This window comes from Globicephala melas, chromosome 1 (assembly GCF_963455315.2).
Source record: "Globicephala melas chromosome 1, mGloMel1.2, whole genome shotgun sequence".
In the NCBI taxonomy this organism is placed as follows: Eukaryota; Metazoa; Chordata; class Mammalia; order Artiodactyla; family Delphinidae; genus Globicephala; species Globicephala melas.
This window is the reverse complement of record NC_083314.1, coordinates 42,634,666-42,654,572: the sequence shown is the minus strand read 5'-3', so window position 1 is coordinate 42,654,572 and position 19,907 is coordinate 42,634,666.

Here is a 19,907-nt window from a genome sequence, read left to right as displayed (position 1 = left end):
CAAGACTATGATCATCCTGACCCCCAAAAACCAGAGGCAAGGGATTATCAAAAAGGTTATGGAGAAGACAAGTCATAAATTCTCCCATTACTCTATAAAAAAATTAAGTCAGAGATGGAAGAATATCAAGATGGGCTGAAGACACACCTAGAAGACAACATGAAAAGGGCATCTCTCAGAGATACTGAACCAGATGCAAAATATGACAAGGCTTTAGGTTACTTCCCAATGAAGAGGAGTGAGTAGCTTATTGGTTGTTTGAGCAGTATTACATATTTTTCTATTTCAGTGTAAGAATAGGAAAAGGATGTACTTCTTAAGCAGCCAGAGCAGTAGGATCCAGTGAACATTGACCTTTTTTTCTTTTTGGCCTCCCAGCAACCAAACTCCTTCTTCATGGTGTGTAGGATCAGGGAAGTGCTTCCCATTCTGGAAGCCAAAATAGAGGAGCCAATCTCTTCCAGCCCCTGGCAGATGGGGATAAAAAATTCAAACAGGTGGATTCTCCTTCCAAGGTCTGTAAAACTTAAATAAGTGATATAAACATGTAGGAGTGCTTCAGAAAGTACACACGACAGCAAAATCAATAGGCCGATGGCATGTCCTCCAACAAGAGCTAGCAGCTAGACTCTGACCAGTCTATTCATGTGGGTTCATCTTGGCAAATGGGTCCAGCTCCCTTCCCTCCTCTGGATTCTATTTTCTATGCTTGTTTCTCCAGCCATCCCATCTCTTTTCATCACATTGCCTTTTAGCCCAGGTTAGCCAGAGATGTTTCTATTGTTCACAAGAAGGATCCTGAATGGCTACCTGCCTTGCTTATGTCCTTCTGGTCAGTTACTGGATTATGGCTATAGCCTCCATTCTTATCTCTCAACTTCAGCATTCCTCTATTCTAAAAAACCCAAGATATTTAAACCAGAGTATTCTAAGTCTAGACTCTGATCATGCCATTTCACTGCTCAGAATCTTAGTAACCATCTCCCATCACTCCTCACCTCTATCACCACCTCATTCACATACTGAATTAAGTGATACCCTCTCATCATGGATGAACTTTCTGGCATTTTGCTCACTACCTCTCTGTGTTTCTATAGAACGTTATGACTTTCTGTTCACCAAACACATGCCATGTTTTTATGGTACCGTACCTTTGCTCATCCTGTGCTCTCCACCTATAGTGTTACATCTCTACCTGTCAAAATTCTATCCATCAGTGCCTCACTGAGGGAAACTGGACAGAGACATGTTTGCCTGGTTATAGCAATGTCCTGTGCAGGCCCAATGCTGTAAGACCCCAAATGTAGCAAGTGTCGTGTGCCATTTGAATGTTCCTTCTCTTTCTTCCAGTTCAATTTTATAACTACCCTTGGGGTGGTACATTATGTTTGTAGTATTTCACTTTGCATTTTATGGAAAACACATGAACCAGTTGTTAAAAGGAATCATTAATTACTTGTTTTCATGGAATCTGAAATGAATTTTTTATTAAATTTCTTTGACTTATGTATAACATGTCACACTAAAGTATCTTCCCTAGACAGTAAGGCTTTAATGAATTTAAAATTCTGGGCTTCATAAGAGATTTCAATATCCAAAGCAATTACATTTGTTATAAATTAAATCCTTTATGTGTAATGTGTAGAAGTTCTAGCCATTATTAGAAAATAATTATTTTATTTGTTTAGAAATATGTTGCAATGCTTTTGTTCTTTATTTTTCCTGGCTTTCACTAATAATAGTGGAATAACAATAAAAGTATTCTATCATTTTTATTATGCTATATACCCTTGCTTCTTCTTATTTTATATTAAATACAATAGGATAGAAAATAATCACACCATCAAATCTACTGACATAAAACCATAGTAATGCATTCATGCCTGACTAGAAAATACTGTTACCATCCTTCAAAATCAAAAGACATTAATACCACACTGCAGTTGTTGAAGTGCATCTTATGAAGGCTTAAATTCATATTACACCAAATTCTCGCAGCTTCCCAAAAGACACCCAAACCTTCAAGATTCCATCTTAAATTTCTTTCAGTATCAGATCATACATCATACTCCTACCTAGGTAATAAAATTCAATGATAGAATACAGGCTTTGATGTCAGTAAAAAGCTTTTGCAAAGTTGTTCATGCAGGCTGCTGTTCTGTGGCCTTATTCTGACAAATGTGTCAGGCAGACATGCCTCATGTATTTCTCTCTCAGAACAGTTCCTTAATGGCTCTCTCTGGGTGCTGAGTTAATTATTAGTCTTAATTTATAGTGCTTCCCATTCAAGAAATGCAAAGTCTTCTTCTCTCATAAACTATTATTTGGGAGGATATATTGTTACAATATTTCCATAGAATATCTTGACAATGTGTCAAGCCTTAATGTACATTTGAAAGACTTAAAAAATCTGCACACCATTTTACCAAAAATTGCTACTTGTAGAAATTTATCCTAAGAAAAAACTACCCTGAAAGATGGCATCATATATGTGCGTAATAATGTTAGATGCAATATTGTTTACAATATTAAAAATTAGAAAGAACCTAAATGTTTAGCAATAAAAGATTGGCTAAGAAATGTTGTAGAAAAATATTTGTTAGAATGGAAAAGAGTCACAATATATTGCTAAATGAAAAAAAAACACATCACTCAAATACTATTTTGTTTAAATCTGTATCAAGAGGGGTAGATTGATTACAAAGCCACCGCACTTCAACTCTGAACCCCCACTTTCCACCAGCTCTTCCAAAGTTGGGCATGTCCTCATTCAAGAAGAAAGGAACAGGACTTCCCTGGTGGTGCAGTGGGTAAGAATCTGCCTGCCAATGCAGTGGACACGGGTTCGATTCCTGGTCCGGGAAGACCCCCACATTCCGCGGAGCAACGAAGCCCGTGGGCGACAACAGCTACGGAGCCCACGCACCACAACTACTGAAGGCCGCACGCCTAGAGCCCGTGCTCCACAAGATAAGCCATGGCGATGAGAAGCCTGTGCACTGAAACGAGGAGTAGCCTCCATTCGCCGCAACTAGAGAAAGCCTGCACGCAACAACAAAGACCCAACGCAGCCAAAAGTAAATAAATAAAAATAAATTAATTTTTAAAATTAATTAATTTTTAAAAAGCAGCTTCAGCCACTGTCCCAGACTGGAGGTCGCTCTCTATATCCCAGGGGTCATCTTTCCAGATTTTCTATAGAAAATGTTATTACAAAATTGTTGTCTTATGAAGAAGCAATCAATGAGTATTCAACCCAAAATGTTGGAGGGAGGAATGTCAAACAATAAAATATTCAACAATAATTTGTTATTTTTCTGGATTATGTGACATTTGTGGTAGTTTTCAACTTATAAAATTTGTGATTTTTGTGATGTCCTTTACCTTTCTACATAAATATTCACTTTTGAACTCAATTTTGTATCCATACTTTTGTATTCCTTTTTTTAAAGAAGGTCCTCCAAAATGTAAAAGTTTGGGTCTCATAAAAGTTCTAGATTCATTCCTGATCTACAAAAAGTACTAAAAAGACCAAAATACACCATGGTATTAGTGATGAGGAAACCAGTCACTCTAAGGGGGATTCTTGTTTTGCTCTGCTTTTTCATGTTTCCTATACTATGTAATTATATTTTTTAAAAAAACACATAATAGGGCTTCCCTGGTGGCGCAGTGGTTGATAGTCCGCCTGCCGATGCAGGGGACACGGGTTTGTGCCCCGGTCCGGGAAGATCCCACATGCCCCGGAGCGGCTGGGCCCGTGAGCCATGGCCGCTGAGCCTGCACATCCGGAGCCTGTGCTCTGCAACGGGAGAGGCCACAACAGTGAGAGGCCCACGTACCGCAAAAAAAAAAAAAAAAAAACATATAATAGAAAATGCTTAGAGAATTGCAATGTTTTTTTCCTAACAACCATACGTCTTATATCTTAACCAACCCCTTAGACTGAATTTAAAATATGATTAAAAAAATAAGCACTACATACACTCTCTCTCCACCTGGACACACAAGAAGGATGCCTTACATACAGTTAGAACTCAATGACTGAGTACAAAATACTGTAAACAAAACTCTTAAAAAATATAGTCTTTTATATTTAATTGAGAGAAATGTCTTGCTAATGACATTTGTAACATTGTAAGCTTATTAAATTACCTTAATTCACCTATGAATTAACCTGCCCATAGATTACTTAAAAGATATGCAGGGAAAATATAAAATTGCAACCAATGCCCAAGAAATTATTAACCACCTCTCACAGATATGAGCCCCCCTCTAGGTATGAAGGAACACAAAATAATTAAATAATTAAACTGAGAGATACAGCTTGCTCTCTGGAGGCTTATAAGAAAATTAAAGAAATACAATGAAATAAGTCATAAACAAAACTAATATCCATTACCACTTGTGTAAAAGTACATGGTAGAAACATCTAGAGAACAAGGCAATATATATTAAGATTCTGATTAGGTAGTACAAACTTGGAAGGATTTCAAGAAGGAAATTATCAATGTGTGTAGATATCCTGAATGAGGCCTTACAGGATATGGGTAAAATAGGACTGAGAAAGGCCTTCCAGATTATACAAATATATTTTTTAAAAACTCAAGGTAGGCTGAGCACAGTAGGGCTGAAAAACAGGCGGGAAGCCAACCCGATGGAAGCCAAATAGTATTTGTTGAGGAATGAAAACTCATATTGACCTTTTTTAAGATGACTACATAGTGATGTTTGAAAAAAGTCATCTCTTCCATGAAATATAAAACTGAGAAAGTCAGTGACATAAACGTATTTTAATTGTGGACATGCTCTTGATTAGAAAAATAAAAATGCAAATTATTCATAATTATTCATCCAAGTCCAGTTTAGTTAACCAAGATTTATTTGTATAACTAACTCTCTCTTATTGAAACCTGAGAACATGGACATATGTTAAAAATAGATACATATATCCTTTATTTATTAGCAAATGTCAATAACTGAACCAGAATAATTTGTGTAGATATGGATAAAAAAATCAAGTTTATAATAATCCATTTAATGGTCACCTGATGTACTCTAGCCAGGCATAATTTTCCTCAGTAGTGAAAGGGAATTATTTTTCACATGTCCATCAGGTACTCTATTAAATCTACTTCAAAAAATTATGACAGTTAATTCATTTCCTGGTAGAGAGAGAACATTTTCTCTTGCAATTGAGGGTTTCAGGAGGAAATATGATAATACTAGAGAATTTCAGCAAAAAAAGAAAAAAGAAATTTCTGGCTCAGAACTAATGCAGATTTTGACCCACTTAACTATTTGTTCATATCAATATTGTGACTCTTTCATAGGAAAGTTTAAAACCACCAAAATGGAGTATAAAACCTAAGAAATGAAAATATGATATATGTTGAAAATAGAAATAAGAATATGAAAATAAACAACAGAACCCTGTTAGATTCTTTTGTTCCTAAATAAAGGGAGACTCCTAATTAGATCAAATAGCCCATAAGTGCAGCACTGGCATATTGAGAGTATAAATTTTTTATTTTCCTAAATTTCTCACAAACAGATTTATGAACATCAGTTTTTGTGACCCAAATCTCCCCAAAACAAATTGACGAGAGGGTACAAAAATATCATAATTAGAGTTAACAAGACCCACTTCCGGGTTCACTGATATCTAGTATCAGCCCCAGCTCCTAGGTCAAAGGCCATTTGGGACATCTCTCACAGGCATGCAAATGGCCATGACTGACACCACCCTTCCCTTGCTAGTCCCATTCTCAAGAGGTTCCCAGGGTGCCAAAATAATGGTGCCAGCCATAATCCTCCCACTCTCACCATGACAAGGCTAAACTGGAGGAAATCCACTTGTGCAGCATCCTATTACCAACTCTGCGTATTCACCCAATTTCTTAAAGAAATGCTTAATGGTGCATAGTTTACTTTATTTTATTTGATGTTATTTACTTTTAACTTCTTATTCAGCCCCTCCTCCTAGGTCACTGGCAAAGTTCCCCTGGGGGGCAGGGCCAGATGCTAGTTTGGGTTTACACCATTAACCAGGTATTTATGGCTGGCTGAGCTGAGGTTCAAACATGAGGAATGTGGACAGGCATCACTTCTCTGCCCCTTCCTCAATTCTGCATTTTACCCCTACTCAGGTCTTTACTTGCAATACTAATAGAGGTATACTTTCACTTTACGGGCAGGGTTTAAGTGTCAAGGAAAGGGCTGAGGCGAGAGCAGGTGGGGGGATGGAATGGGAGGTATAGCTTCTATTCCCCAATAATTCTCTGTTGGAACACCTGGCACAGTCATTAGAGGCGAATAGGAGCCAAGCTGTGAGAGCTGCTGCCTGGGTCACATCCTGGCTCTTCTGTTTTTTCATGTATAAAATGGCTGTGATGATTAGATCACTATTTTATAGTCTAATATACAGTAAGCTCTCTATGGATAGAAAAATAAGGTCTTGAGAAAAAAATTTTTCCTTTGAAATGCCTACTTTATAAGTAAATGTGAAAACTGAAAAAATATCTTGTAGATCTTCCTATGGGATAGAATATTACCTTTCTAAAGTACATACATAATTGAAAAATGTGTGGACAGTGTCAGAAAATCCTCAGCTCTTGCCTCCCATAAAAGAGAAAACTTAGTGGTTGGTTCATAAAAGAGCTAAAAACTTAATGGCTGGTTTCTGCCTAAGGAGAGAAAAGTCCATTGCAAAGTTGAGAAAGTTTTGCTTAAAAAAAGAAAATATATAAGGAAAGAAAGGATATTATTAGTGGAATACTGTTCCCACTATCTCAGATTATCACATGAAGAATCCAAGCAAAACATTTTGGGGATAGCTCAACTTTTCAACATCAGCTTTTAAAAGTCATTAAAAAGTAAACTTCAATAATAAAGGGTGTTTATTTAGGACAATATCAACAAAAAAAACTTATTTAATGCTTCCAATAGATATTCACAGCCATGACATAATGTAAAAATAGAAGCAATTTCTCAGATTCAGAAAAGAATCTCAAAACTTTGAAAATGGCAATCAGCCCTCTACTTGCAACCTATGATATGTAATGAATAGGAGTTCTGTCATTTTCTGACCCTTATAAAGAGTAAAAAATAAAACCTATCGACTATGCAATGAAGGATGACATATTCTGATTTATTTATATCTAGTTCCACCTAAAGGATTCTACTCCTGTTATGCTTAAATTTCTCTTCTAAGAGGCATACATTTAGAATGAAAACAAGCTTTCAGTTTCTCTCCAGCATACCAATTAAAACTTCCACACTTGGTGGGAGATGGTGATTTGAGCCTTGAGGTCGCAGGGAAGTTAGGCAAATTTTAAAATTTCGCTTTATTTGCCTCATTATCTAAGCATCACATTGGTTAGTCACTTATTATTTTACTATCATTCTCACAAAGCACTGATTTTTAGGAATATCTATCACACTTATTCATAAATGTATTCTAACCCCTTCTTCACATTCTAAAGAAGAACATTCTGTTCATTGGAATAGGTTACTTTTACAGCACTTTGGCACAAGACTAGAAGCTATCCATCCTAAATTTTTCTCTAGAATAGTCTGAGAAATACTAATCAATCCTACAGGATGAAAGCAAAAAAAAGGATTTGGTTGTCAAATAAGAGTGGAAAATGCTACAAGTTATACCATATTCAAGGCATACAAAAGGTATGAGAATTACTGTGTAGAGAACACTTACCTTTTTTATCTAGTGCTTGTAAATTTTGTCTTTAGTACAAAACCCTTTTTGCACAGAACATCTAGAAACATCTTGGACATTGATCATTTTTGGCCAGCCCACTGGGAAATGCTGGATTAGACAGCAGTAAGGCAGAAGGCTGTATGGATGATATTTCAGAGTCCTCCTAGGATGTGACCCATGATCCTCTGATTTATGGTGTTCTAGGACTTTTCAAGAAGGAATACACTTTTATGTTGTTCTGTAGTGAACTTTCTGGATCACAACATAAATCTCAGTAACAGTTAATTTGTATTCCACTTCCATTTCAACCAAGCCATTTGTTATGCTCATCCTAAGTGCAAAGCGTTTACAACAACTCTGTGTGGGTAGTGATTATTATTTCATTTTACAAATGAGGAAGCTGGGTTCAGGGAGGTTAATTAATTTGTACAAGATCATGTTGCTATTAAGGGGCAAAAGCAAAGTCTGTCTGTTTCAAAAGTCAGTGCACTTTCTAATACCTTAGAATGTGAAATTAATAGGAATATTAATATTTTGAGCACTTGTTATGGAGCACTTCTGCATTCAGCCCTTGGGATTCAATATTCAGCAAAACTGGACAAGATTCTTGCCATCATGGGGCATGGCGGCCAGAGGGTGAGACCGACATTAGTCAAATAATCATGAATATGAGTAAGGCACTATGTTAGTGATTCAAGGAATTATAGAGACTACACATCCCCTCAAAGATTTCACCATCTAGTTGAGTGATTTTTTAAAAATGAGAAGTTGAATAATTGTACATAGTAGTCAATAATAATATAAATTTAAAATACAATTAGTATCAAGAGGGGATATGTGACTACCAGAATCAAAATTGACTATATGAATAAGAGCCTCCAGATATTTGTAAAAAGCTTTGGGGAGAACACTGGACTCTTCAAAGAAGATGAGATAGGGGGCTGTGACATACTTGGCTAAGCCTCAAAGACAAGGTTACTCAGCTGAGAGAACACAATAGGCATTTGGAGAACAATGAACTGATCTCTGTTGCTAGAGTACAGAGACAAAGATATAAAGACATTTATTTATTCACCAACAAACATTTACTGAGTAACTATTACATGTCAGGCACTATGTTGCATTTGGAACAGACTGTAGAGGGCTTTTTGAAACCAAGACAAAACGTTTAGACAGCCAGGCAAATTCTCATTCCTGGCTCCACTGTATAGAGGTTGCATTAGCGGGGGCAAAGGACTCTCTAAGCTTCATCTTCATCATCTATGGAATAGATACAGTAGGAAAATCTACTTCATTGGAGATTTTGTGCTTTTTAAACCGGAAGTGTATGGGAACAGCTTACCACAGTGACTGAACTATAGCACATGCTCAATAAATAGCAGTGATCAGCAGTCAAAAGAAGCAAAGAGCCATGGGAGTTTTGTGAGGACACACAGGACATGATCAATGAGTGACTGGAGAAGATTAATTAGCAGTGAAGTTAGAATTGGTTGGAGAGGGGAAAGATGAAGCCATGTGCTCTACCCAGTCAGATAGAAGGGCAGGCTGGGTGTGAGATGAAAAGAAAAAGAGTGGGGGCAGGGGTCATGATTTTCAAAACTAGAGGTTAGAAATGTATCAGGGCAGAATTAATATTGATAGGGCCTGGTGATAGTACTGCACCTCATTCAGTGGAGGGGCTTGATACATGCTGTTGGTCAAGTACCACTTTTGACTGAATGTCAAGTTGTTAAATATTATTAACATCACCCCTAAAAGTAACAAAGTGAGGAATTACTAACGCCTCTAAATCTCCTTTTTCTTATCTATAACAGCAGGTGGGAAAGTGGTCAAAGTTTTCCTCCTCTGCAAGCTATTATGCGGCTAAAAGCTAATGTGTGTAGAATGCCCTGTGTAGAGTAGGCACACCATAAATGACTACTAGTATATTAAAAATCCATATTCTACAAGAATTCAGACATCACAGTCCCTTTCTACCATGTTATGCCAGGCCATGGGGCACAGATAGTCTTTAGTGAAGGTTCTAAGCCTCTCTTCTCTTCCATCACATTCACATGGGCCACAAGTTCTCATCAATCCCACTATACGCAGTGATTTCTCAGCATGCCCTGCCCCTCCCATAACACTGCCCCAACCCACTGCTTGGTTCAAAATGACTCAAGATTCAACAGTGACCTATGAGAAAATGCAAAGCATCACTCTGAAATCCTACAGGCACGATTACACACCAGTTTTTGTGTGTACTTTCTTGTTTAATAAAGAGACAGCAGAGGAAATAAAAACTGATCCCAGCATTTAAAATCCTACAGAAGACATGCTTTACCTTCAATCTTCACCCTTACTTAACTCCAGAAATGTTTCCCAGGAGCCCCACAAAATGAGCAACAGAGTGTGCAAGAGGTTTTATGACAAACGAGTCCTGATTAGATTCAGACCCAGTGCATGGCAGGCAGACCAAGTAGAGGTGTTTATTACAATGCCATCCAAGGAACATTGAGGGTGACAGCCAGACTGAGGGGTAGTGTGTTGGAGCATCTGTTTGTGTCAGAACTAGGAGGAACTGGAGAGCTCATCCACTGCACCTCCACACCCACTATTCCTGTGGCCCTCTACAACATATCCAAGGATGCAAAGCTCTTGCTGAAAAACGCCGTGGGGGAAACCACAGATGTTTTAGAGTTTGTGAAAGTTCTGGTTGTTAAGAGTTTCACTCCAATGAGTTGAAATTCTGCATCCACATTCCTTGGCTGAGGGCGTCGTACAATCTGGTGTTCTCACAGGCAATTTCTTCCTTCAAAACACAACTTCAATTCATTCACAGTATGCAGCTAATGAAGCAATGTACTTTCTGGGCTTCTCTAATTATGTTTCAATTCCAGTATAGTCAGCAAACAAGTTGTATTTGCAAAACAAAAGCCAATATTTACAAAATGTAAATAATAATAAAGAGGAAGAAGAAAGAGAGAAATAAAATGAGACAAAGGAGTGTCAGTAGCTAAAGAAAAGCACTTCCTAAAAAACAAACGTAGGTAACGTTTAAAAATACATAGGATTTCCATTAATAGCACATAGGAGACTGAAAGCCACAGGCCGTAAAACACCTGGAAATGCTAGACAGAGAGTTTAAACACTTTTTTAAATGCATTGCTGAGCCTGTAAGAAAGTAAAAAACCTCCAGATGCCATAAATAAAGTAAAATCATCAATATGAAAGCTAACCCAGCAGCTGCCTATCTCCAGCAAACCTGAATTTTCAGTTTTAGTATGTGGCTCTTTGCATAGAAATAGTAAATTAGTAAAGATAAGACAAAGAAATCACAAATGTAGGACCACAAATCAAAACATACTTCTTGATGAAGGAGTAAAGTAAAAACCCACCAGACCAAACAAATGAAGAGGAACTAGGCAATCTACCTGAAAAAGAATTCAGAGTAATGATAGTAAAGATGATCTAAAATCTTGGAAACAGAATGGAGAAAATACAAGAAATGTTTAACAAGGATCTAGAAGAACTAAAGGGCAAACAAACAATCATGAACAACACAATAAATGAATTTAAAAATTCCCTACAAGGAATCAATAGCAGAATAACTGAGGCAGAAGAACAGATAAGTAACCTGGAAGATAAAATAGTGGAAATAACTACAACAGAGTAGAATAAAGAAAAAGGAATGAAAAGAATTGAGGACAGTCTCAGAGACCTCTGGGACAACATTAAATGCACCAACATTCGAATTATAGGGGTCCCAAAAGAAGAAGAGAAAAAGAAAGGGACTGAGAAAATATTTAAAGAGACTATAGTTGAAAATTTCCCTAATATGGGAAAGGAAATAGTCAATCAAGTCCAGGAAGGGCAGAGAGTCCCATACAGGATAAATCCAAGGAGAAACATGCCAAGACAGATATTAATCAAACTATCAAAAATTAAATACCAAGAAAAAATATAAAAAGAGGGGAAAAAAACAAAAAACATACAAGGGAATCCCCATAAGGTAACAGCTGATATTTCAGCAGAAACCCTGCAAGCCAGAAGCGAGTGGCAGGACATATTTAAAGTGATGAAAGGGAAAAACCTACAACCAAGATTACTCTACCCAGAAAGGATCTCATTCAGATTTCACAGAGAAATTAAAACCTTTACAGACAAGCAAAAGCTAAGAGAATTCAGCACCACCAAACCAGCTTTACAACAAATGCTAAAGGAACTTCTCTAGGCAGGAAACACAAGAGAAGGAAAAGACCTACAATAATAAACCCAAAACAATTAAGAAAATGGTAATAGGAACATACATATCGATAATAACCTTAAATGAAAATGGATTAAATGCTCCAACCAAAAGACATAGACTGGCTGAAAGAATACAGAAACAAGACCCGTATATATGTTGTCTAAAAGAGACCCACTTCAGTCCTAGGGACACATACAGATTGAAACTGAGGGGGTGGAAAAAGATATTCCATGCAAATGGAAATCAAAAGAAAGCTGGAGTAGCAATTCCCAGATCAGAACAAAACAGACTTTAAAACAAAGACTATTACAAGTGACAAAGAAGGATACTACATAATGATCAAGGGATCAATCCAAGAAGAAGATATAACAATTGAAAATATTTATGCACCCAACATAGGATCACCTCAATAAATAAGGCCAATGCTAACAGCCATAAAAAGGGAAATCAACAGTACCACAACCATAGTAGGGGACTTTAACACCCCACTTTCACCAATGGACACATCATCCAAAATGAAAATAAACAAGGAAACACAAGCTTCAAGTGACACATTAAACAAGATGACTTAGTTGATATTTATACAATATTCCATCTAAAAACAGCAGAATACACTTTCTTCTCAAGTGCTCATGGAAAACTGATGAGGATAGATCATACCTTGGGTCACAAAGCAAGACTTGGTAAGTTTAAAAAAATTGAAATCGTATCTTTTCTGACCACAACACCATGAGATTAGATATCAATTACAGGAAAAAAACTACAAAAAATACAAACACATGGAGGCTAAACAATACACTACTAAATAACCAAGAGATCACTGAAGAAATTAAAGAGAAAATCAAAAAATACCTAGAAACAAATGACAATGAAAACACGACGACCCAAATCCTATGGGATGCAGCAAAAGCAGTTCTAAGAGGGAAGTTTATAGCAATACAATCCTACCTTAAGAAACAAGAAACACCTCAAATAAACAACCTAACCTTACACCTAAAGCAATTAGAGAAAGAAGAACAAAAAACCCCAAAGTCAGCAGAAGGAAACAAATCATAAAGATCAGATCAGAAAGAAATGAAGGAAACGATAGCAAAGATCAATAAAACTAAAAGTTGGTTCTTTGAGAAGATAAACAAAATTGATAAACCATTAGCCAGACTCATCAAGAAAAAAAAAGGGAGAAGACTCAAATCAATAGAATTAGAAATGAAAAAGGAGAAATAACAACTGACACTGCAGAAATACAAAGGATCCTGAGAGATTACTACAAGCAACTCTATGCCAATAAAATGGACAACCTGGAAGAAATGGACATATTCTTAGGAATGCACAACCTTCCAAGACTGAACCAAGAAGAAATAGAAAATATGAACAGACCAATCACAAGCACTGAAATTGAAACTGTGATTAAAAATCCTCCAACAAACAAAAGCCCAGGACCAGATGGCTTAACAGGCGAATTCTATCAAATATTTAGAGAAGACATAACACGTATCCTTCTCAAACTCTTCCAAAATATAGCAGAGGGAAGAACACTCCCAAACTCATTCTATGAGGCCACCATCACCCTGATATCAAAACCAGACAAAGATGTCACAAAGAAAGAAAACTACAGGCCAATATCACTGATGAACATAGATGAAAAAATCCTCAACAAAATACTAGCAAACAGAATCCAACAGCACATTAAGAGGATCATACTCTATGATCAAGTGGGGTTTATCCCAGGAATGCAAGGATACTTCGATATATGCAAATCAATCCATGTGATAAACCATATTAACAAACTGAAGGAGAAAAACCATATGATCATCTCAATAGATGCAGAGAAAGCTTTCAAAAGAACTCAGCACCCATTTATGATAAAAATCCTCCAAAAAGTACGCATAGAGGGAACTTACCTCAACATAATAAAGGCCATATATGACAAACCAACAGCCAACATCATTCTCAATGGTGAAAAACTGAAACCATTTCCTCTAAGATCAGGAACAAGACAAGGTTGTCCACTCTCACTGCTAGTATTCAACATAGTTTGGAAGTTTTAGCCACAGCAATCAGAGAAGAAGAAAAGAAATAAAAGGAATGCAAATTGGAAAAGAAGAAGTAAAGCTGTCACTGTTTGCAGATGACATGATATTATACATAGAGAATACTAAAGATGCTACCAGAAAACTACTAGAGCTAATTGATGAATTTGATAAAGTAGCAGGATACAAAATTAATGCACAGAAATCTCTTGCATTCCTATACACTAATGATGAAAAATCTGAAAGTGCAAGTAAGAAAACACTGCCATTTACCACTGCAATGAAAAGAATAAAATACGTAGGAATAAACCTACCTAAGGAGACAAGAGACCTGTATGCAGAAAATTATAAGACACTGATGAAAGAAATTAAAGATGATACAAATAGATGGAGAGATACACCATGTTCTTGGGTTGGAAGAATCAACATTGTGAAAATGATTGTACTACCCAAGGCAATCTACAGTTTCAGTGCAATCCCTATCAAACTACCAATGGAATTTTTCACAGAACTAGAACAAAAAATTTCACAATATGTATGGAAACACAAAAGACCCCAAATAGCCAAAGCAATCTTGAGAAAGAAAAACGTAGCTGGAAGATCAGGCTCCTAGACTTCAGACTATACTACAAAGCTACAGTAATCAAGACAGTATGGTACTGGCACAAAAACAGAAATATAGATCAATGGAACAGGATAGAAAGCTCAGAGATAAACCGATGCACATATGGTCACCTTATCTTTGATAAAGGAGGCAAGAATATCCAATGGAGAAAAGACAGCCTCTTCAATAAGTGGTGCTGGGAAAACTGGACAGCTACATGTAAAAGAATGCAATTAGAACACTCCCTCACAACATACACAAAAATAAACTCAAAATGGATTAAAGACCTAAATGTAAGGCCAGACACTATAAAACTCTTAGAGGAAAACATAGGCAGAACACTCTATGACATAAATCACAGCAATATCCTTTTTGACCCACATCCTAGAGGAATGGAAATAAAAACAAAAATAAACAAATGGGACCTAATGAAACTTAAAAGCCTTGGCCAGCAAAGGTAACCATAAACAAGACGGAAAGACAACCCTCAGAATGGGAGAAAATATTTGCAAATGAAGCAACTGACAAAGGATTAATCCCCAAAATTTACAAGCAGCTCATGCAGCTCAATATCAAAAAAACAAATAACCCAATCCAAAAATGGGCAGAACACCCAAACAGACATTTCTCCAAAGAAGATATACAGATTGCCAACAAACACATGAAAGAATGCTCAACATCATTAAACATTAGAGAAATGCAAATCAAAACTACAATGAGATATCATCTCACACCAGTCAGAATGGCCATCATCAAAAAATCTAAAAACAATAAGTGCTGGAGAGGGTGTGGAGAAAAGGGAACCCTCTTGCACTGTTGGTGGGAATGTAAATTGATACAGCCACTATGGAGAACAGTATGGAGGTTCCTTAAAAAACTAAAAATAGAACTACCATACAACCCAGCAATCCCACTACTGGGCATATACCCTGAGAAAACCATAATTCAAAGAGTCATGTACCACATGTTCACTACAGCTCTATTTACAATAGCCAGGACATGGACGCAAGCTAAGTGTCCATCAACAGATGAATGGATAAAGACTATGTGGCACATATATACAATGGAATATTACTCAGCCATAAAAAGGAACAGAAGTGAGTTATTTGTAGTGAGGTGGATGGACCTAGAGACTGTCATACAGAGTGAAGTAAGTGCGAAAGAGAAAAATAAATACCATATGCTAACACATATACATGGAATCTTAAAAAAAAATAAAATGGTTCTGAAGAACCTAGGGGCAGGACAGGAATAAAGACGCAGACGTAGGGAATGGACTTGAGGACACGGGGACGGGGAACGGTAAGCTGGGACAAAGTGAGAGATTGGCATGGACATATATACACTACCAAATGTGAAATCAATAGCTAGTGGGAAGCAGCCGCATAGCACAGGGAGGTCAGCTCGGTGCTTTGTGACCACCTAGAGGGGTGGGATAGGGAGGGTGGGAGGGAGGGAGACGCAAGAGGGAAGAGATATGGGAAGATAAGTATATGTATAACTGATTCACTTTGTTATACAGCAGAAACTAACACACCATTGTAAAGCAATTATACTCCAATAAAGATGTTTTTAAAAAAAGCATACTTTAGTAAACAATCTTTAAGAATGTCAAAGTAAGTAAACAAAAATTCAGAATATCAACCTATTAACTGACATATGCACAATGAGCATGTCCTATGGGTTCAATATTATATCCAAGTCATGGCTATAAAAAATGTGTAACCAAGTGTGAGACACACACTCAAAATTACACATAATATGAGGGACTTTATGAGTAAGGATTGAATGGGGCATGCTACAAATTCAAAATAAGAGTCCAGGGCTTCCCTGGTGGCGCAGTGGTTGAGAGTCCGCCTGCCGATGCAGGGGACACGAGTTTGTGTCCCAGTCCGGGAAGATCCCACATGCCACGGAGCGGCTGGGCCCGTGAGCCATGGCCGCTGAGCCTGCACGTCCAGAGCCTGTGCTCCGCAACGGGAGAGACCACAACAGTGAGAGGCCCGCGTACCGCAAAAAAAAAAAAAAAGAGGAAGTAAAGCAAGATAAGCAGAAAGAGGGCAGGCTGCGGGGACTTCTGAAGCTCAACAAATTAAGGAACCTTCCCAAGATCACACAGCCAGTGAGGGCCTGAGCCAGGATGCAGCCCACCAGCACTGTTGCATTAATTGTTCTCACCCCCCCACCTCAGATATATTTTATAAAATTTGCAGTTAGGAAAAAATTGTTGCCAAAACAAACAGCTATTTGGGGGGGTTAATGGTTCCATCATCATGAAAGCATTTTCTTCAACTTTCTTCCCATATTATGGATCTTCTCCTATCAGATTTTCATCCAGCAGGTTCCCATTGGGCAAGAATCTCTTTGCCCCCTCCTCATCTTTCCTGGGTGCTGCTCCAACTAAAGAGCATCCCCTCCTTCTTCCTGGTTTCTGAACGAATTCTAACTTCTCTTCAATGATAAGCTCCCAGAACGTTCTACTGTCTGTCTCAGTTCCTCTAAACCCACACCAATGTCTCCTTTCTCTGAATCTTTCTAGTGTTTACAATTTGCACCACATGCTTGAGCTCTTAATTATATATTATTTTGTATTGTTCTCTAATGTTTATGTCACTCTGATTTACAATATCTTACTAAAAACACCATATATACAGGAATCACATCATATTTTTTTCTGTGTTTGCCATAACTCTAGATACATATTATTTACCTTTATTACTCTTTCACCTTTTCTTCAGTACAGCTTTACTTAAATGGTTCCACAGGTTAGAAATACTGATGGCTAACATGGGCAGTGTCATCCACATTCTCTCCTGGGAGAAGAACTGAATAGGACATGAAACTAAGAACATCTTGTAAATTTCCAAGTCACTTAACCTTTTCAAAATGATCTCACGGAACATAATGTCAGATAATACAGAGAGCTAAAATAATAAAAATGGGTTTTTTTCCTCTGCTCATTTTTGTTTGAAAAACATAGAGAAATGAATTATGGGTTCTAAAATCTGAAATGTTTGATTCACCCACTTCAGAAAAATAAGCATATTAAAATGCAATGTTTATTTTAAAATTTGCTGCTAGAAGCATCCAAAATTTAAAATCCAGATGAGTCACAAGTTATCTTTATGTTTAATTCAGGGACCAGAACTAGTCAAAGGTCAATAACAGCTGAGTTGCTACAAATTGATATGCAAAAATTGTGTCTCCCTAGCAGTTCATAACTCTCCTTCAAGCAAAACAGTCTCAGGGTAACTCAATTAGCAATGGATTAATTCGATAGTTAGTTAGAATGTACAGATTTCATTAGGAAAAGCATTGGCTAAAGTGTTAACTATATCCAGTTCTTGCAAAATCATTTGTGATGTACCTTTCTATTTTACCTTGTAATAATTCTTGCACATACACAAGGAGAGGGTAAGACAATTTAAAAGGTTTTATAATGCTAACAGGTGCTTCCTTAACTGTTCCACTTAAGATTGACATTTAATATACTCTTAGGAGGACATAAATTCTATGTTTTATTCCCAAATGATAATTTGACATCTCAGATGATACAGAAAGGTTTTAATACTTAAGAGCATGTACGTTCATCACCTTCCACAGTATCTACAAGCCATACAGATGGACCAGACTCAGGCAATTTCCAGGCTGCAAGGAAGGGGCTGGGGGGCGAGGGGACACTAAACAGAGCCCAAAGTTGAGGAGACAGAGAATGAGTTGGGAGAGGCCTAGATGATTAGAATTTGCAGGGCCAAGAACAGGAGAGGAGGCACCACGTGGAGAGAGAGCACCTGAGCCCTGGAGGCCTTGCAGGCAGAGCACTGGTTGGCACATGTGTGAAAGGCCAAGGAAAGAACTAAGAAAAAGGAGCAGAACAATTTCCAAACATCACACATGGCTCTGAGTAGTTCCTATTCCCACCAACCTTTAGGGAGCAAAGAAACTCAGCAGTAAAGGAAGATTGTTCAGGGAACTGCTACTTTTCATAAGAGGCCTTGTGAAACTATTTGACTCTGAAAACTATGTGCCTACACAGCATTTATAGGAACAATTTTTAAAAACACTTATTAGAGCAGCACTATTCACAATAGCCAAAAGGTGGAATCAGCCCAAATGTCCATCAATGAATGAATAAATAAACAAAACTTGGTAGAACCATGCAATAAAATATTATTTAGTCATAAAAAGGAATGAAGGGATAATTCTGGAATGATATCACGAAGATGGAGACATAGGACATTTCCCTCCTTCCACGGACCAAATGAGTAGCTACACTCAGAGCAGTTTCCTCTGAGAGAAATCCATAAACTAGTTGAGTAACTCCTACACTTCAGGTGACTGAAAAAGTATCCACATCGAAGCAGGTGGGACAGGCTAAAACACACTTGCACCATAAACCCCACCTCCAGCACAGCCCCTTACAATCAGGAGTGATTCCAGCTTCTTCCTAAGAATTGAAGCATTTGGACTACTCATATGCACTCCAACTTTTAAGGCCGCCACCCAAGGGCCCGCAAATCATTTACCTCTGAGAGCCAATGGAGCTTGCTATAGTCCCAAGATCTATAGCACACAGAGCAGTTCTTAAATGGGTGTGCTGGCACTCCCCATGGCTATCTCCCCAGGCTCAGCACAGAGGAAGCAGACAAAATCGCCCACCTCCCAGTTTTTTCTGGGAGAAATTTGACTGCATGTGTCACTAGCTGCTGTCTGAAGTTCTGGCACCTGGTTAGCTAGCATCTAGGTGCTGCCTGGGATCGTCCAAGGAGCCCAAAAGAGCAATTAGGCAGGAAAAAGAATTAAAAGGCGTCCAAAGCAAACAGGAAGAAGTAAAATTGTTCCTGTTTGCAGATGGAATGATATCATATATGGAAAACCGTGAAGTCTCCACCAAAAAAAATAAAAACTGTTTGAAACTAATAAATTCAGTGAAGTGGTAGGATAGAAAATCAATATGCAAAAATCAGTCGCATTTTTTTATATATTAACAACAAACTATGGGAAGGAAATTCAGAAAACAACCTCATTTACAATAGCATCAAAAATAAAATAAAATACTTGGGAATAAATTTAACCAAGGAAGCGAAAGATCTGTACACTGAAAACCAGAAAACACTGATGAAAGAAATTTAACAAGACACAAATAAATGGAAAGATATTTAGTGCTCATGGATAGGAAGAATTAATGCTGTTAAAATGTCCATACTACTCAAAGTTATCTACAGATTCAATTCAATCCTTAGTAAAATTCCAATAGCTTTTTTCACAGAAATAGAAAAAACAGTTCTTAAATTGGTATGGAACCACAAAATACCCCGAATGGACAAA